Source organism: Gossypium hirsutum, chromosome A08 (assembly GCF_007990345.1).
Source record: "Gossypium hirsutum isolate 1008001.06 chromosome A08, Gossypium_hirsutum_v2.1, whole genome shotgun sequence".
Taxonomy (NCBI): Eukaryota; Viridiplantae; Streptophyta; class Magnoliopsida; order Malvales; family Malvaceae; genus Gossypium; species Gossypium hirsutum.
In genome coordinates, this window is record NC_053431.1 from 14,817,396 (window position 1) to 14,834,880 (window position 17,485).

The 17,485-nt window shown below is 35.6% G+C and overlaps 2 non-coding genes across 2 annotated transcripts; one reads left to right on the plus strand and one right to left on the minus strand.

Annotated features, from left to right (window-relative positions):
• The first annotated feature begins 4,045 nt into the window (after nt 1-4,045).
• Nucleotides 4,046-4,152, plus strand: LOC121205279 (small nucleolar RNA R71). The gene has a single exon (XR_005900363.1). It is a non-coding gene; the product is annotated as a small nucleolar RNA R71 (small nucleolar RNA).
• Nucleotides 4,153-14,667: 10,515 nt separating this feature from the next.
• LOC121205458 (small nucleolar RNA R71) lies at nt 14,668-14,774 on the minus strand. Its single transcript, XR_005900535.1, has one exon. It is a non-coding gene; the product is annotated as a small nucleolar RNA R71 (small nucleolar RNA).
• Between the last annotated feature and the right edge of the window lie 2,711 nt (nt 14,775-17,485).

Genomic DNA, 17,485 nt, shown 5'->3' on the forward strand with positions numbered 1-17,485 from the left:
GTGTAACATAGTCATGATAACCTGTAGGGACATCTGACCTATCAGTGTAAGCGCTGATGACTGGCCACGGTGTTGAGGAGGCCGAAGTGTTTGGCAACGCGCGTCATGTAGGGGCCGATAGAGATTACTCCCTTCCAATGCCGCTCGGTCTGATGGCAAATGGTGAAAGTGATAAAGTATGCCAAGTCAGTCACGTGTGCATTCGTCATGCACCATAAATAGTAGGCGTCGTGGGTGTTAACGACGCTGGTGCTCTCTCTCCTTCCGGTCAAGGTGTGTGCCAATATGGCATGGAGATAGCGTAGGAAAGGGGCGAGAGCTGAGGCCTTCGAGCGGCTGGGGTCGTAGGTGGAAGAGAGTGGTGCCAAAGCCTTCCAACACAAGGAAGGGTAGTGCATTCATGTCCTTCTCCTCCATAAACTCATCGGTGTAAAGTCCCAGAGCGACTCCAAACTCTGGGACACTCATCACGTGAACTAGACTGCCTAATCGGAATTGAATGGTACTGGGGTCATCATTGTTCGTCATCACCACCTGTAGATGAAAAGTAGAGCATAATTCTAAAGTTAGATCTAAATAAGTGGGTTCGGTAATGCGAAGAACCGTTTCCATGGGTCTGTGGACAGGAGGGCGCGGATGGCATCAGCTAGCTGGACTTGCTCCACGGTAGCCCAATCGATGCAACGACCTGTAGTGAAGGGTCGTGCACGTAGTATCTGAAATAGCTCCTCCTGCGAAGCTTGCAGAAACTCAATGAACGGGTGCTGAACTTCGGCTGTAGCACGTACCGAGGAAGAACCCAGTCCCCTATGTCTTTTTGAGGATCGGACCGCGGCCTTCTTGCCTCTCGATGATGACATAATGTATTTGAAAATGTACGAGCATTGATATAATCTTATGACAATAGTTCCAAGATGTGTTAACATTTAACGATATCAAGCGAGAGGTGAAAATTTTATATGACTATTCAGAAACATTTACTGGAATCAAAGATGCATCAGCAGTTAAGCAAGAATCCTAAAATTAGTATATGCTATTTAGTATCTTTAACAGTTCAAATATAGAAAATACTTAAAGCAAATTCCTAAATTATTCAGAACAAATTGGTAACAGTAACAATATCTGTGTACGGCATAAAGAATACCAATGTAGCAACACAGATTGGAAAAACAAGGGTGAGAAAGTGAACCAAAAGCTGCTGTAGGGTGGCGCACGGGCGTGTTGGAGGCGAGCACGGGCATGTGGCGTGGGGGTACATCCGTGTGGAGGGGAAATAGAGGGAAAAGAGATTAGAAAGTGAGGATTAATGCAGGGGGAGTGGATTTTAGGATGGTTTGGAAGTTGGGGAAATGAGAATCTGGGGAATGGTAGCCGGAATAAGGGTTAGAGAGTGGAGAAGGGGAGATTTCGGCTAGGGTTTTGAAAGGGGGAAGAAGATGAACAGTGGTTTGCTTATATAGGGAAGGGCCACACGGCCTAGGGCCACGCCCGTGTACCCTAAAGGTGAGCCCGTGTTTTTTGAATTTTGCGATTTAGGTCGTGCCCGTCTACTATCCCACGCCCGTGTGTCTTGGACGTGCGTGGCACACGACCATGTCGCATGGTCGTGCCTATCTTTGTTCGCTTCTCCCACGCTTGTGTGTTAGGGTACCATGCTCGTGTATTGTTGTCCACGACTTAACGGCACGGGCGTGTCTCATGCTCGTGTCAAAGAAACAGAATCGACCCTTGCCCCTGGCTCGCCCGTGTTTTTCTATTCCCATGCCCGTGTTCACCTATCAAGTTCACCTACGGCCATGTCGCACGACCATGGGGATTTATCGCATCCCGTGTTTTGGGGAAATCATGTCCTGCTTCCACATGGCCGTATCGCACGGCCGTGTCTCTTCCCCTGTTTGGCCACGGCTTTAGGCACTCTCGTGTGCCTGGCCGTGTGTGCTGAAAAACTTTGCAATTCAAAGATAAAATTAATGATTTAAAGTGTTAGAAATTAAAAATAAAGAAATCAAAATATGCTAATGCTCGGGTTGCCTCCCGAGAACCGCTTATTTATAGTCTAAGCTCGACTTACCTTTCTAGTGAATGGTCAGGGTGGTTCGAAGAGTTTATACTCCCCATTCCTGCTATCAATCTCATCAAAATAGGGTTTTAATCGGGTATTGTTTGCCTTAAAAGTGTTGAACTTAGGGTGACTCACCTCTACCGTACCGAATGGAAAAATACTGAGTATCGTAAGAGGGATTTCCTCATTCGGTGTGGTAGTGACAATGTGGGGATCAGCGGCATCTAGTAAGATTTTATCACCAACCTTAAGTTGATTTAGAGAGGTATCAGGCTCATTTTGGCGTAGTTTCTGTTTATCGTGTGTTCTCGGTTTATATGCTCGCCATTCGTCTATCTCCTCTATCCGTAGCCTTCGTTCTTCATGAATGTGTCCTTTATTAGTTTTGGAACATGGCTCGTGAACTTCTTTGAAGCTCAATTTCTACAAAGTCATATTGTCAGTTTTAGTAGATTGGTGTAGACCATTACCTTCAATGTTTGATGTGATGCCAGAATTACAAGCTTGAAGGGTGACCGTTTCGTCTCCCACATGAAGTGTAAGCTCACCTATGCCAACACCAATAATTGTTTTAGCAGTTGCTAAAAAAAGCCTCCTTAAAATCAAAGGGGTGTTATTATCCTTCTCTATGTCTAGAACAACAAAATCAAAGGGAAATATAAACTTATCAACTTTCACTAGTACATCTTCAATAATACCCTTAGGGAATCTTATAGTTTTATCTGTCAATTGAATGCTCATCCTAGTTTGTTTAGGGTTTCCCAAGACCTAGTTGCTTAAAAATTTTGTATGACGTTAATACTAGCCCCTAAATCAGCTAATGCATGATTTATATCTAAACTACCAATTAAGCAAGGAATTGTAAAACTCCTTGGATCTTTTAATTTGTGGGGTAGCTTATTCTGTAGAATAGCTGAGCAGACTGCGTTTAGCTCCACATGCGACGCTTCATCCAACTTCCGCTTATTTACTAAAAGCTCTTTTAAAAATTTCATTGCATTCGACATTTGCGACAGAGCTTCAATAAACGGTAAGTTAATATGTAATTTTTTTAAAAGTTTAAGGAATTTATCGAATTGTTCATCTGAGCGGTCTTTTCTTGTTGCGTTAGGATATTGGACACGAGGTTTATATTCTTCATTCACCGTTTTGTTATGACTTACCTCACTTTTACCTTTGCTCACCACAGTTTCTTGCATCAATTCCGGCTCAGGCGCAATGAATCCTTCCTTATCTTGAGTACTAATTGCGTTAAGGTGTTCCCTTGGGTTAGGTTCAGTATTGCTTGGTAAGCTACCTTGTGGTCGTTCAGAGATTAGTTTGGATAGCTGGCCTATCTGAGTTTCGAGTCCTTGGATCGATGCTTGTTGATTTTTAAGTGTTGTCTCGGTATTTTGGAAACGGGTTTCTGACACCGAGATGAATTTAGAGAGCATCTCCTCAAGGTTCAATTTCTTCTTTTGTTGATAAGGTGACTCTTGAAAACCCTTAGGATTTTGTGGCTTTTGATTCCCTTGACCACCCTAGGAAAAATTTGGGTGGTTCCTCCAACCTGCATTATAAGTACTACTGTATGGGTTATTTTGAGATCTAAAGTTATTGTTACCCATATGGTTGACTTGTTCCTCTTCGGTTGTAGGATTGAAGGATTGGTATTCTGTATGCACACCTCCTCCACTTGAGTCACACCTCATTACTAGATGTACCTGTGTAGAAACAAGTAAACCATCAATCTTTTTATTGAGAAGTTCTACCTGATTTGACAGCATAGTAACTGAGTTGATGTTATAAATGCCGACCATTTTTGTTGGCTTAGTCCTCATGACTTGCCACTAATAATTATTTAGTGAAATTTCTTCAATGAATTCATAAGCCTCTTCAGGTGTTTTGTTGTTGATGGCTCCTCCAGTAGCTGCGTCAACCATTTCCCAAGTCAAGGGATTCAGACCATTGTGGAATGTTTGTACTTGAAGGCAAAACGGTAACCCATGGTGAGGGCACCTTCACAATAGATCCTTGTATCTCTCCCATGCATCGTAAAGTGGTTCTAAGTCCATCTGCACAAAAGAAGAAATATCATTACGTAACTTAGCCGTTTTAGCTAGCAGAAAATATTTTAGTAGAAATTTTTCGGTCATTTGTTCCCAAGTAGTAATTGACCCTTTTGGTAATGAGTTCAAACCACTGTTTAGCTTTATTCCTCAATGAAAAAGGAAATAACCGAAGACGAATGGCATCATCAGAAACGCCATTGATTTTAAATGTATCGCAAAATTCCAGAAAGTTTCCTAAGTGAGCGTTGGGATCTTCATCCTGCAAACCATCAAACTGAACAAACTGCTGTATCATTTGAATTGTGTTAGGTTTCAGTTCAAAAGTATTTGCAGCTACAGTCGGTCTAACTATGCTAGATTCAGTTCCTGTTAGAGAAGGTTTAGCATAATCATACATAGTATGTGGAGCAGGATTTTGATTAGCCGCAATTGCAGGAGGTAGATGATTACCTTGGTTTTCAGCCATCTCATCGGTTGGAGGTTGAGTATCGTCTTCTTGCTTGTTCTCTGTGTATCTTAAGCTTCGCATTATTTCTCTTTGGTTTCTACAAATTGTGCGATTGATTTCTTCGTCAAAAAGTAATGGTCCTGACGGGTTTCTTCTAGTCATAAACTAGGAAAACCTGCCAAGAGAAAGAAACAGTAAATTAATTAGTAATAATTAAATTGAAAGAAAAAAATAAATGGCTAAAGTAATAAAAATTGAGTGTTCCTAATATTTTAGTTCCCCGGCAACGGCGCTAAAAACTTGATCACGTGATTCGTAACAAGTAATAAATATTTATAATGAAGATCAAACCTAGACTAACTATTATCGCGATGTAGGCAAGTGCACCTATCGAACAATAGTATAGTAATGGCAAGACCGGGATATCGTACCTAAGGGAACTTTATTTGATGGATGAGATAGGGATTGCATGGAGAAAAATGACATTATTCACTAAATCAAATCATGAAAACCTTATTACATTTTATGTATATACATATATGAATTTGGGTGGCACAGTAATATCTTCGGATTTTTATTTTTAGTGAAAAAAATCGTTACTACATCCTACCTTTTTTTCTTTTGGAATTTTTGAAACGACTAGTTTGCATGAAGTCTTAGCCAAATGAGACACGCCCTATCATAGAACCCTTATCTTATTACCCTAATAGTCTTCTTCATTTTATTCCAAAAAACTAGAATAACAGCCATCGGATTAGAAATTGACATATACCTCGACCTAAATTAGAATAATTTAAATAAATTTACATATAATTAAAATAAAATTTAAAAATAATCTACACATAATTTACGTAGAATGAAGCTTGAACATGAATACTTTAAAATCTCACTACCTCAATTTACTGACACAATCAAAATTTCTTTAAGGTCTTTTTCTTAAATATTCGCATAAATTTTCTTTACAAGTGATCTAAGATCAGAGTATGCTGTATACATTTCCATTAATGTTGGATATATAAATAGGAATTGCTCTTATATATTCTCTGACCTCTTTCGCCACATAAATGGCAAGCAATTTTAGTATATATAGTTGTTATTTTATCTTGTATGTTTTTCAGTTACGTAAATAGTTAAAACTGTTTATGAGTTTGATGATTTATTAAGTTTAATTTGATTTAATTTAATATTAAAATTTTCATGTTAAATTATTTTAATTTTATTTAAATTCAATTTAAATAATAAAAAATTAATTAATAATGAAATTTTATAGATATAAATATTAAAATTTTTAAAGTTTTGTTAATATATAAAATAAAAGGGATGGTTGTGTTGAGTATTAAGCAAATGTAGTTTAGAAATCGAGTTGTGGTTTGATCTCTAACCCTGGGAATAATGATATTTCAACAGAGAGTGAATCCCCTCAATAATATATATTATACCATCTTGTTAATATATTATCCCATACTTATTAATTATTACAATATTTTGGTATATATTAAATATATTCTGTTCACATTGTAATTTCTTTTTTCTTTTATATTCAAAACTATCTCATTTAGATTATAAATTGGTAACATAATAGAGACATGCATTTCTCGAATTAAATATAAAAGTTGTCTAATTATTATGAGATTTGTTAGTTAATATGATTGCGGTTATAATTATAAATATAATTATGATAATTTAAAATGAAAAATGAAAAGTTGAGTAGGAACAAGATATTCAAAAAGGGAAAAAAAAAAGTTACAGCAAAGACGGGGGCAAAAGGGTGGTGACTGGTCAGTGGTGAGATAAGAGACGAGAGGTTAGAAATAGGAGGCCAAAAAGAGTAGGGGGCCCCCCTCGTCCCCGTCCCCGTCCCCTACAAAACTTATAAACTGCCAAAGCATGCCGCCCCTGCACTGTCCTATCAATTCCACTTGTGTCAACTGTGTATAGTACCCCCCTTTCCCTTTTTTTTCTTTTTAATATTTTCCCAATATATTTTATCAACCTCAATATATACAATTTATTTAAAATATAATATTTTTATAAAGATTAAATTATACTACTAGTTAATCAATTACTAGTAAATTTATTCTCTAATCATTTAACTATAAAAAATTATAAAATAAATACTTAATTATTAGTAAATTTCTTTTATTATTATTTAACTATAAAAAATTATAAAATAGTCATCCAATTATTTATCACTAACTTTTTAATGTAAAAATAAAAATACTAAAAAATTTAAGATGATGTCATTTTATATTTTTTTATAGTTAAATTATTAATAATTTACCCTTTGTACAAAGTAGGGAATTTATGTAAATGATATTATACACAAGCGTTGATTTATTTTTATTTATTACATTAATAAATATAAATTTTTTATAAGTTAGCAGTGTTTTTTTTAAGGAACGTTAACATTATTATCAAGAAGAAAACTTAGAATATTATAATTGGTTGGCATAGCCAATTTTCAGTTTTCTATTTTCTTATTTTAATTAAAACTTTCATAAGAAGAAAGCTTACAATATTATACAATTTTGACAAAACGTGATAAATTTTTTTTGATAACTTTCGATAAATACGAATAATATTTTTTTATTAATTTATGATCATAGGTTAGGCTTGTGATAAGACTGAGTTAGGTTTGGATTATTCACTCACATGGTAATGCCTAAGGATAAGCTGATTCTATATTTCTATATTTCAAACATTGATGTGATTTTCATTTTGTTTGATTATTTTAGAAACAATATTCAATCCATTGAACCATTGTAAAAATGTAGAAATCAAAATGACTGAATAATATTGGTTCCAAATAAATAATTATTCCATTCGAAAATCAAAAACATTTTATCTTAATTTTTGTTTTTTTAGTCTTGGATTTAGCCAAAAATATATAAGAAAGAAAGAGAAAAGAGAGTAGAGCACATGATGTTGTGTTATGGTGACAAACTTTAGGAAAGTTCTTTGTAAAGAGCATGGTGTACTAAATGACAAATTTAGCTTCAACATGCTTAAGGTTTAGGCAATGGAGACGCAGTCAAAAATTGGTGGAAAATTCTGCGGTATTGTCTTATTCCACACTCAATAGCCATTGTCGCATAGGGAGATATGATTAGACTTTGAAAGCATATATTTATTGACTATTAATTAATAAATAAATTATGAGTTAGTATTTTTGGAGCTTATATATTATTATCCACCACCCATTTAAAATTAAAATGAAATTATTTAGTCAAGTAAGTAATTTCCAGAAATGGAAGAAGACTCGCATTTTAATGTGTCGAACTTTTCATTACTGGGTTTTTCTTATATCAGTTTATAAAGAATTGGATGCTGAGTTGAATTAATGGAGGACAAATTTTTTATATTCAAGTTTAGCATCAATGGAAAACAGGGATAAAATTTTAATAACGAGAAGTGGAAATCATAAAATTCAATTGTCGGTATGTATATAGATATTTTAGTCTGAAAATTTTAAAGGTTTTTCTTTTTTTTTTTTAGAAAAAGAGCCTAAGATAAAATCAGCCCGTAACTATATTATTTTGTTATGATTATTTTCAATTAAACGCCTCCTTACATTCTTTCCCAAACTCAAATTGAACTTCCCTTTGTAATGTTAATAGCAAAGTAATTTTGGAAAATTCCTTGATAAATCTACGATAAAAGCTCTACATGTCTAAGAAAAGATCACATTTCCCTAACATTTGTAGGGTGAGGTAAGTTTACAATTATGTCCACAATTACTTTAGCGACCTCTTTACCCTTGGAAGAAATCACTTGTCCCAATACAATGCCTTGAGTAACCATAAAATGACACTTTTCATAATTTAAAACTAAGTTAGTCTCAATGCATCTTTTCAAAACTTTGGTTAAATTATCTAAGAACTCATCAAATGAATCCCCATATACCGTAAAATTATCCATGAACACTTCTATGCATTTCTCAATATATTCAAAAAAAATACTCATCATGCATTTTTGAAACATACCTGAAGCATTACAAAGACCAAAAGGCATCCACTTATAGGCATAAGTTCCGAATGGACAAATGAATGTCGTATTTTCTAGATCTTCTTGTGCAATAGGGATTTGATACAAACCTAAAAAAAACTATCAACGAAACAAAAGAAAGATTTTATAGCTAGCCTTTCTAGCATTTGGTCTATGAAAGGTTGGGGAAAACGAGTCTTTCCTAGTCACTTGATTAAGCTTCCTTAAATCTATGCAAATTCTCCAACCATTTTTCACTCGCATTGGTACAAGCTCATTATTTAAATTTCTTACCACTATAGTCCTGGTTTTCTTTGGGACAACATGAATGGGGCTTACCTATTCACTATCTGAGATTGAATAGATTATACATACATCCAACAACTTGAGAAACTTTTTCATTACCATTTCTTTCATAGCTGGATTCAATCTCCTTTGTGGTTCCCTTGAGGGTTGATAAACCATAATTTATACATATTTTTACCCCTTGTTTAACGCATTTTATGGATGATTTTCCATTAGAATTGGTGAATTCGATGCTCTTAATGCTTTAATTTCATGTTTTATACTTAGAAGAGCATAGGAGAGCGAAAGGAGCGAGAAACGGGCCAAAAAAAGAGAAAATGGGCCAAAGTACGAACTTAACACGGCCTGGACTTCCTCACACGGGCAGACCACACGGTCGTGTCAATCTGGAAGAATCGAAGCACGACTCACACGGGTATAGCACACACCCGTGCCATTCTAACAGGCTCGAACACGACCTGAAGTAATCTCACACGGGCGTGTCCCTGCCGAGCCCAAGTTGAGTCCAATTCAGAAAAGGCTAATTTTGAGAGCTAAAAGGCACTCCAAAGCCTATAAATACACCCTAGAAGAGGAGAAAAGGGGACACATAGAAGAGGGAGTAAGGAATTACTCCAAGGAAGCCGATTGATTCATCTCAAAAGCAGGATTCATCATCAAGACTGAAGATCTCTCCTCAATTCCCCTTCAGAAGTTTTAAGTTTTTTTTATGTTTTATATTCTTTATTTTTCTGAGATGTTCTCTTATTTAGTTATGAACTAAAACCCCTAAATACCTAAGGGGAATTAAACCTAAGATGAATCTTGTTATTATTTTCTGAATCGTATGATAAATATTTAACTTGTTCTTAATTATGTGTTCTTAATTCTTGTTTTGATATCCCAGGATACTGATTCAAGACATACTCTTATTCAGAGGAGGAATAGACCCTGTCTAAGAGTACATTTGTCATAATTAAGCGGAGTTGATTGCACGCGTAGACATAGAGTGACAAGATTTTACCGGATTAGGGTGAAACCTAATAAGGGGATCCATAGATCGAGTTAATGCAACCCTAGAGTGTTAATTAGAGAAAAGTCTCGGTTATTCAATCTAGGGATTAGACGTTATTAGTCTTAAATAGGGATAATAACATAACTTAGGGATCTCTACGGAACAAGTTGAATGAATAAATTGTCCGATTCAGAGCCAGAATAACAAGTAAAGTCTAGGTGGATTTTTCCTTAGGTATTGTCTTCATTCAATCGATTTTCCCAAAAGCAATTCCCCAATTCTATTCTCTATGAGTTCTTAGTTTAGATAATTAGTTAGTTAAAAAACAAAACCCCATTATTCTTAGGCAAGATAATAAAAAGACAGTCATTACTAGTACTTTTAGTTCCTTTGGGTTTGACAATCCGGTCTTGCTAAAACTATACTACTGTTCGATAGGTACACTTGCCTACATCGCGATAATAGTTAGTTTCAAGAACGATTAATTATAAATATTTAAAACCTATCACAAAATCAGGCGATCAAGTTTTTGGCGCCGTTGCCAGAGAACTAAGATATTAGGAACGCTCAATTTTTATTACTTTAGCCATTTATTTTTCTTGCAATCTAATTTAATTTTATTATTATTATTATTTATTAACCTACTTTTTCTTTCTATTGGCAGGTTTTTATAGTTTATGACTAGAAGAAACCTGTAACACCCCTTACCCGTACCCAAGGCCGAGATAAGGTACGAGGCGTTACCGGACAAACATACAAACATTAAACTAAAATACGGGCCATAAAATTTCATTCATATTTCAAAACTTTCATTCACTTACACATAGTCCCTTATTTGAGTCTACGAAGCCCAAAACATACTTTAGAAAGGGTTTGGGACTAAACCGAGAACTTACGAAAATCTTGAAAATTTCATGCTTTAAGGCTCACACGCCTGTGTCCCAAAGTCATCTTCCATACACGGCTGAGACACATGGTCGTGTCTCTGCCTGTGTGGAATATACCTAGGCTATTTTCCAAGCTTTGGTCAACCTTAATCTCTTACACACTTATACAAAATCAAAAGCATATAACATGGTATTCATTTAATGATTAAATATTCTCAATTAAACCACAAACATAGGATTTGTATATCATCATACATGTGTCTCTGATACTCATTTTACCTTGTTTATTATAGTACCACTTATACATTTATACCAAGATTATCATCTTACCAAATATCTTCAGCTTAATCATCAAGCATTCATATTTAAAACTAGATCATATCTTTATAAAATACCATAATTCAGATGCGCAAATAACATGTTTGCCTAAAACATTTTAATTCAACTCCATACCCTACAAGCATTACATTGAGACTAGTCATATATATATATACATGTCATGATACATATCATTCTCTTTCTGTTTTCTTATAAACACATATCATTTATTTCATTATATCAATATTTCATATACCATAGTTTCCATGTATTCCACATATATTTATTTTCCTCCTCCTCCTCTCCATTCCACATCCTTAATGTATATAGCATTCTTGTAAGTACGATTTCACAATTTACTAATAAATGCTCACATCAAACTGTCCACACAAGTCATAGTCACTTAATTATTTATAATTCGAGCTACAGAGCTCCAAATTAAGATCCGTAAATTTCCCCTGAAACTAGACTCACATATCTTTGTACCATAAAATTTTCATAATTTTTGGTTTAGCCAATTAGTACAGTTTATTCATTAAAATTTCCCCTATTTCACATTTTGACAGTTCTGACCTCTCTTCACTAAAAATTAATTCTCTCACAATACAGAAATCGGATAATGTACTTGTTGATTTATATTGAAAATAGACTCATTATAAATTTTAAAAATATAATTTTAAGCCTCTAATTATTTTTATCCAAATTTTTGTGATTTTCCAAAGTCAGAACAGGGGATCACGTAAGCATTCTGAACCAGTCTCACAAAAACATAAATATATCAAAATATAGAACTCTTTTTCTTGCTTTGTTTCTTTTATATGAAAATAGACTCATTAAGATTTAATTTAATATCTCATTCAGTCTCTGATTCAATTTATACTATTTTTGGTGATTTTTCAAAATTACATCACTGCTACTGTCCAAAACAGTTTTATTGCTAATTCACTCTTTCACACTTTCTTTGTATTAACCTCATTTTAACATACATATCACAAATCATTTTCACCACATTTCATACATCACAAGTATAGACCCATGATCACAAGGTCACCATAAAATCATCCTCATGTATAACTTACTTGTTTATAACCGTACCACATCCTGGTCACTTAATGAACACATCATTCACATAACCAAGTTCATGCACTTATTCATCACAAAACTCACAAAGCAATACATAGAGAGTCTCCCGTTGAACACTTCGGACTAATCCTCGATACTTGTGGTTTCAGCACATAGCTCCACCCATCATAGAGTTCGACTCTCTTGTACACATGGTGAACACTCAGTACCACCCATGTGACCTAGCCAATTTATCTCGTAGCTCTCTTGTCTACAAGCTGTCCTTCACCTGGAGCCACGCATGCGACCTAGCTACATATATCCCTTAGCTCTCTTGTCTACATGGTGTACACATAGTATCACCCATGCGACCTAGCTACATCATAATGTCTTGTAGCTCTCTTGTACACATGATGTGCACTCAGCACCATACATGTGACCTAGCTACATACTATCTGTATCATCCAATCTTTCCGAAGGTTCAACTGGGATTTCTCTCTCTTTTCCAACAATTTCACCAATCAAGTAATTATCCACAAACATATTTCCAATATTATTATAAAATATCATAATACAAGTAATATTGATGTATTACTTACATATAAACTTACATCTCATTTAATATCAAGGCAATAACATTAAATTACACATTGCCTTATTAAAAATCATATGAACTTACAATTTCCCATAATATCCATAATCATAGAAATCACATTTATGTATGATAATTCAATGCACTTCATGTACCATAGACGTATTTTTAAATCAATTCATAAACTTGGCACCATAATCATTTAATTTAACATAATTCAATTAATTCACTAAATTTAACTTTCAAATATAAATTACAGCATTATTGCTGTATTATTATCATACCAACTTACATACTTTCAACACCTCGAAAATTATAATAAATATATCAAATTTACATTGCAACATGCATAAATTAATGCTTATTATACATATGAACTTACCTCGATATTAAAACGATCATTTTACCAACTTTCCCAATTTTCGATTTTTCTCTCATTCTAGGTTCAAATCTCATTTTCTGGGATCTAAAACATCATATTTTACTTATTTAATTAATGTACTATTCAAAACAGTCCTTAACTCAAACTTTGGAAAAATTACAATTTTGCCCCTAAACTTTTGCATATTTACACTTTTTCCCCTAGGCTCGGAAATTAAACTTCATCCCTTATTCTTATGTTTTATGACATGCTGATCACTTTTCCCTTCTATGGCAACATCAAATTCTCACTCTAACATATACTTATGACTATTAGGTATTTTTACTGATTAAGCCCTTTTACTCGTTTTCACTCAAAACCGAGTAGCACAAGTTGTCTAACATAATTTAAAACCTCATATTCTATCATAAAATAGCAAAATAAACACATTTCACTTATGGGTGTTTTTCCAAATATGAACCCTAGCTTAAATTATTGCTAGAATAAGCTTAATCAAATTACCAGGATTCCAAAAACGTAAAGAACTTGAAAAACGGGGTTAGAACGGACTTACTATTGAGCTTGGAAAGCTTGAAAACCCTAGCCATGGTTTCCCCCATGCTAATTTCGGCCTCCATGAAAAAGATGAGTAAATTTTGGCTTTATTTTCCCTTTTTATTTCTATTAATTACCAAATGACCAAAATGCCCTTCCTTACTAAACTTTCAAAAATTCCATCCATGTCCAATTTTTTTCCATCACTTAGAAATTGGTCAAATTGCTATTTAAGACCTCCTAATTAATATTTCAAAGCAATTTCATACTAGAAACTTCTAGAATGCAAGTTTTGCAACTTATTCAATTTAGTCCCTAACTTCAAATTGAGCACTTTATGCATAGAATTTCTTCACGAAATTTTCACAAAATCATGCAATAATATCATAGACCTCAAAATAATCATAAAATAATTACTTTTATCTCAGATTTAGTGGTTCCGAAACCTCTGTTTCAACTAGACCCAATTTTGGGCTATTACAAAACCCGTCGGGACCATTACTTTTTGACGAAGAAATCGATCATACAGTTCGTAGAAACCAAAGAGAAATAAGGCGTAGCTTAAGATACACGGAGAACGAGCAAGAATACGATACTCAACCCCCAACTGAAGAGATGGCTGAAAACTAAGGGAATAAGCTACCTCCTGCAATTGCGGTTAATCAAAATCCTACTCCACGCACTATGTATGATTATGCTAAACCTTCTTTAACAGGAACTGAATCAAGCATAGTTAGACCTGCTGTCGCTGCAAATACTTTTTAATTAAAACCTAACACTATTCAAATGATACAATAATTTGTTTAGTTTGATGGTTTGCAGGATGAGGATCCCAACGCTCATTTAGCCAACTTTTTAGAACCATGCGATACATTTATAATTAATGGAGTTTCTGATGATGTCATACGTCTTCAGTTGTTTCCCTTTTCATTGAGTAACAAAGCTAAACAGTGGTTGAACTCATTACCACGAGGGTCAATTACTACTTGGGAACAAATGAGCGAAAAATTTTTACTAAAATATTTTCTGCTGGCTAAAATGGCTAAATTACGCAATGATATCTCTTCTTTTGTGCAGATGGATTTAGAAACACTCTACGATGCCTGGGAGAGATACAAAGACCTTCTGAGAAGGTGCCCTCACTATGGGTTACCGCTTTGGCTCTAAGTACAAACATTTCACAATGGTCTGAATCCTTCGACTCGGCAAATGGTTGACACAGCTGCTGGCGGAACCATCAACAATAAAACACCGGAAGATGCCTATGAGTTTATAGAAGAGATGTCACTAAATAACTATCAGTGGCAAGTCATGAGGATAAAGCCAACGAAAACAGTCAGCGTTTATAACTTCGATTCAGTCACCATGCTCTCTAATTAGGTAGAACTCTTAAATAAAAAGATTGATGGTTTTCTTAGTTCTTCACAAGTTCACCCAGTAATGCAGTGCGAAGCAAGTAGCGGTGGAACAAGCCATTCGGAATATCAACCTTATGCCCATAACATGGATAACGAGCAACAAAACTACATGGGTAATAATCCTCGACCTCAAAACAATCCATTTAGTAACACTTACAATGCAGGTTGGAGGAACCACCCCAATTTCTTGTAGGGCGGTCAAGGAAATAAAAGACCACAACATCTTTCGGGCTACCTACAACCACCCTACCAACAGGAAAAGAAGCCAAACCTTGAAGAGATGCTCTCAAAGTTTATTTTGGTGTCGAAAATTCGCAAGCGTTGATCCAAGGGCTCGAAACTCAGATAGGCCAGCTGTCCAAACTAATCTTCGAACGACCACAAGGTAGCTTGCCAAGTAATACTGAACCCAACCCAAGAGAATAGCTCAACGCAATTAATATTCAAGATAACGAAGGAATCGTTGGACCAGAATCGAGGCAAGAAACTGTGGTGAGAAAAGGCCAAGGTGAGGTAGATTATAATAAAAACAAAAAAGTGACTGTCGAAAATAAACCTCGTGTGCCATACCCTAACGCGACAAGGAAAGATTGCTCAGATGAACAATTTGGTAAATTCCTTAAACTCTTGAAAAAATTACATATTAACTCACCGTTTATTGAAGCTCTATCGCAAATGCCAAACACAATGAAATTTTTAAAGGAGCTTTTAGCAAATAAGCGAAAGTTGGATGAGGTGTCGCATCTGGAGGTGAACGCAGTTTGCTCGGCCATTCTCTAAAATAAACTACCCAACAAACTAAAAGATCCAGGGAGTTGTACGATTTCTTGCTTAATTGGTAGTTTAGACGTTAATATGCATTGGCTGATCTAGAGGCTAGTATCAATGTCATGCCTTACAAAATGTCTAAGCAACTAGGTCTCGGGAAACCAAAATAGACTAGGATGAGCATTCAATTAGCAGATAAAACTATAAGATTCGCTAGAGGTATTATTGAAGATGTGCTAGTTAAAATCGATAAATTTATATTTCCCGTTGACTTTATTGTTCTAGATGTAGAAGAGGATAGCAACACTCCCTTAATTCTAGGAAGGCCCTTTTTAGCAACTGCTAAAACCATCATTGATATTGGCACAAGTGAACTCACGCTTCGCGTAGGAGACGAAACACTCACCTTTCAAGCTCGCAATTCTGACAACACATCGGAAATTGAAGGTGATCGTCTAAACCATTCTATTAAAACTGACCACATGATACAACCCACTTTGCAGGAGATAAGTCTGAAGGAAGTACATGAGCCATTCTCAAACAATAGTAAAGGATCTATTCATGAAGAACGAAGGCTGCAAATAGAGGAGCTAGATAAATGGCGAACACATAAACCGAGAACACACGATAAACTGAAACTACGCCAAGACGAGCTTGATACCTTTCCAAATCAACTTAAAGTTGGAGATAAAGTCTTATTTGATGCTGCAGATCCCCACATTGTCACTACCACACCGAATGAAGAAATCCCTCTTAAGGTACTCAACATTTTTCCATTATGTATGGTAGAGGTAAGTCACCCATCATACGGTACTTTCAAAGTAAATGGACAACGTCTCAAACTTTATAATGGTGAAAATTTTAAAGACAATGGAGAGGAGCTACGACTCCACAAACCACCATGAATAAACCAACAAGGTAACAGTTGAGCTTCGACTATAAATAAGCGCTTCTCGAGAGGCAACCCGAATACTAACGGTTTTAGATTATTTACATTTCAAGTTTTAAACATTTAGGTCACTAACAGAGTACTTAAAGCACAGGTTCCCGACTCCACATAGCCTAGCACACGGCCGTGCTTAAGGCCGTGTGACCAACACGGATAGAAACACGACCGTGTGATATGGTTGTGCAGAAACAGGGTAGAAGATTTCCCCAAACACGGGCTGCGATAAAATGACACTACCGTGCGACATGGTCATGGTCAAATCTGCCAAATAAACACGGGCATGCGACACACCCGTGTCTAGCACCCGTGGAAAACACTGTCAGAATGACACGGGCGTGCGCAAATCTACATGACCGTGGGAGAAGCAAACCACGCCAGACACGGCCGTGCGACACGATCTTGTAGCCACACGGCCTATATACAGGGGCGTGCGAGAAAGCTGTGTGACGACTGTAGAACCTATTTTTTGCCCGGGTCCATAATTAAATAAAACCCAAAAATAAAAATAAAATAAATAAATGTTTATTTTATTATAGTCTATTTACAGGCCCAACCACATTAGCCCAAACCCTAACAGACCAGTCCTACCCCTGACACACCAAACTAATCCAATAACCCGTTACACCCATGACCCAGTTAAACTACCCAAGACCCGTTTATATCCAGACCCAAAAAAACAAACAGGCCCAAGTGGCCTAAATTGTTAACAGATAACAGAGAGACCTAG